The sequence below is a fragment of the Triticum urartu genome, chromosome 3A (genome assembly GCF_056163025.1).
Source record: "Triticum urartu cultivar PI428250 chromosome 3A, HENAU_Tu73, whole genome shotgun sequence".
In the NCBI taxonomy this organism is placed as follows: domain Eukaryota; kingdom Viridiplantae; phylum Streptophyta; class Magnoliopsida; order Poales; family Poaceae; genus Triticum; species Triticum urartu.
In genome coordinates, this window is record NC_141875.1 from 353204229 (window position 1) to 353207976 (window position 3748).

The following is a 3748-nucleotide window of genomic DNA, read 5'->3' on the forward strand; positions in this document are numbered from 1 at the left end:
CCACTCCGCTTGGCCACCGCACCGCCCCCTCTGCTCACCGCTGCCGGGGCAGCTCCGGCCGGCCCGCCCGCCCGTTGATCCCACCAGCGTCGTCCCGCACCCAGGCGGGTTCGGCCTCCGCCTGGGCAGTGCCCAATAGCGCTCGCGTCCGTTTCGGCCTTTGGGCCACTACCCTGTAGGGCCCCACGCCTCTGTCTTTTTCTTAAAAAAAGAGTTACAGATAAAAATAAATAATATTTATATAATTAATTTGTTAATTAATTAATCCTGTTAATTAACCTGCTATTTACCTAATTAGTCAATTAGTCAGCACTAACAGAAACTGGCATGTGTGTCCCCTGCCTAGTTGACCAGTCAACTGGTCAATAGTTGACCTGGTCAACGGGGTCCACTGTCAGCCTCTGGTGGCCCTGCTGTGTGCACTCTGTTGGGTGCACATAGCAATTTCACCTTTTATTTCGAATTAATAATAATTACAGTATATTGTTTAAACTTTGGAAATTCGTAGAAAATAATCCGTAACTCAGATGAAAATGTTTTCTACATGAAAGTTGGTCAGAAAAACGAGACGAACCCGAATACGCTACCCACATACCTGTCAGATGCGTCTAACTATCTAAACATGGAACTTTCCCCTCTCTTTCATTTGTCCAGAAAATGCCTAACACCAGGAAAAACCCTCTGGATGTTTTCCCTCTCCATCTTTAACGTGTTGTACCGCGTTAGTTCATCTCTAACACCGTGCATTGCCATGTTATGTTTTATGATGCTTTGTTTGTTGTATATTTATTGTTTCTTCCCGCTCTTCTCTCCGGTAGACCCCGAGACCGTTGTTGATGTCCTTGTGATCGACTACGTCACCGACGACCCTTCTTCCCTTTCAGTGGAGCTTCCAGGCAATCCCCCCCCTTTGATCATCCCGATATCGCCCATTCCATTCTCTCATGCTTGCATTAGATTTTGCTATTGTTATTGTTTGCTCCTATTCTTATGCATAGCCTACTTTTGTAACATGCGCATTGTACCTTACCTCCTTATCCTAAACTGCTTAGTATAGGTTGGTTAGTGACCCATCAGTGACCCCCACCTTGTCCTTGTTGCCCCTGCTTCATCATTGAAGACCCGATCAACGGGATTGAAGACCAGGCCCCGACACCGCACATCACTTTCCCCTTAGTTGCTCGACACTACTAGGTTACTATCGAGTGCCGAGGGTGGAATCTCTTACATCACTCCTGATGAGATCTCCATAGTGTAGCTATACGGTCGAGGTCATCGAGGGTGATTTCCTCCTTAACCACTTCCGTTACGGCTCTGTCATGCAACCCATCAAACGTGAACCTCGAGGGTGGATCCTCTTATGTTCACCTTGATGACAACATCAAGTGGAATTCATCGAGGGTGATTCCTCGAGTTTTCCCTTTGGTGTTAGACACACAGTTACTATGGTTACTATGAATTTACACTTAACCATGTTACTAAAGACAGGTCGACCCTGAGGGGTACCCGCGCGAGGTTAATAGCGAGTGATGTGGAGTCGGGTTGACCGGGAAGGTGCCCGCGAGATACTTACGAGGCCTGGCCGGGCATTCTTAGCCCTTGCCACAAGTACTCAAGACGGGGCGACGGGGTCACATCGATCATGAGTCTCTGCTTGTTACCGCGCGTTCCTAATCCACTACGATTTGGATATTTGATCTGAGGGGCCTCTGGCCTGAGAGCACTCACCATCACGTGGGCATAGTATGGGCGTTCTGCGTCGTATACATCAGCCAAAGCTTAATAGATGTCAGCGACTGAGCGGTGGGCGCCGCATTGGACTGGTAACCACCTACCTTTTTGAAGGAGGTAGTTTCGTATGCTCACCGGCCGCCCACGCAACGTGCAGGAGTTCCCGGGGAGATGGCCCATGACCCCTGGGGCATAGGATTAGTCCGTCGTGCTGACCTCTCTATTAAGCCTAGGTCGGGTTGCGGCGTATTGTTTGGCCAAGGCCGGGCATGACCCAGGAAAGTGTGTCCGGCCGGAGTTAATCGAGCATGGTGGGTAAGTTGTGCACCCCTGCAGGGCAGAAAACATCTATTGATGGCCTGTCCTATGGTAACGGACACTCTGAGTTGTATCCCGATCGATACAACTAGAACTGGATACTTGTGATGAGAAATGGATTGTGATGAGACTTGGATATGAGATGATAACTGGATAGTATGGCTCTGGGATTGCTTTCTCGCAGGGAGTCGAGAAAGGATCTCTCGCCGAGGTTGATAACACTTCTACTACTTTACTTTATGCTACTCTACTCCCTCCTGTTGCTGCAAGATGGTGGTTTCCAGAAGATGCTAGTCTTTGATAGGCTAGGCTTTCCCCTTCTCTTCTGGCATTCTGCAGTTTAGTCCACAGATACAACCCATTCCTTTGATACAGATGCATACTTAGTTTAGATCTGATGAAAGTCTTGCGAGTACTTTGGATGAGTACTCACAGTTGCTTTGCTACTTCTTTTTCCCCCATACCCGATTGTTGCGACCAGATGATGGATCCCAGGAGCTAGACGACGCCACTGATGACTACTACTACCCGGAGGATGCCTACTACTATGTGACAGCCGCTGATGACTTGGAGTACTTAGGAGGCTCCCAGGCTGGAGGCCTTGCCTTTTCGATCATTGTTGCTTTTGTGCTAGCCTTCTTAAGGCAAGACTTATGTCTGTACTCAGATATTGTTGCTTCCGCTGACTTCTGTGTTTTCAAGCTTATGTATTCGAGCCCTCGAGGCCCCTGGCTTGTAATATAAAGCTTGTATTATTTTAATTTGTGTCTAGAGCTGTGTTGTGATATCTTCCCGTGAGTCCTTGATCTTGATCGTACACATTTGCGTGTATGATTAGTGTACAATTGAATCGAGGGCGTCACAAGTTTCCACGCCCAATTAAGCATCTACTAGCAAATATAGCAAAGTAATGTAGAACAGGAAAGTGTATGCTAGTAGTTCATGCATCGGAAACCTTCCTCCTTCCCCTACAGTGATGGTATCAATAAACCCATCCACATCGCAGCGATGTGGTTCCTCTATGATTCCCCCGAAAGGGATCAAACAAACCTGACAAAAATCACGAAGTGATATCTCCTTATGCTCATCATATAAATAAAACTCCACCATAGGTGGTGAGCTCCTAGCATGGAAATGAAAGTTTTGCACAAATATATTGGTGAGTAAGAGATACTGATTGCGCTGGTCTTGGTGGAAGGCAGTTAGGCCTGCATTCTCAGCCAATTCATAGAAATCATCATAAATCCCGACTGCTCTCAAGAAATCATCACAAGGCCATTCACACGGCCGAACCTCCACGACGCGAGGCAGATTATATTTGGGCTTCTTTGCTTCTTCATTTTGCTTTTCCTTCGAGCTTCGGCTCGATGAGCCCCTCAAAAATCTCTTCATTATTTTCTGAAAAATTCTGAATTTTTTAGTAACTTCAAATAAAAGTAAACCTAACTCAACAAAATTCATAGCAACTACTCCTACAACTGCCTAGAGCCTATATCATGCATCAAAACTACTTGGAACCACATGAATTTGACATGCAAGCTCAAGAACAGGGTCACCTAAGCAGCAAAAATATGCAATGAATAAAGCACTAGAACAAAAACTAATTTGACCATTGGAGGAGTCACATACCAAGGAACAATCCCCCAAAGCAGTTTTGTGAGAGGTGCTTTCAGCAAGGAGATCGAAAATCGCAGCAAAA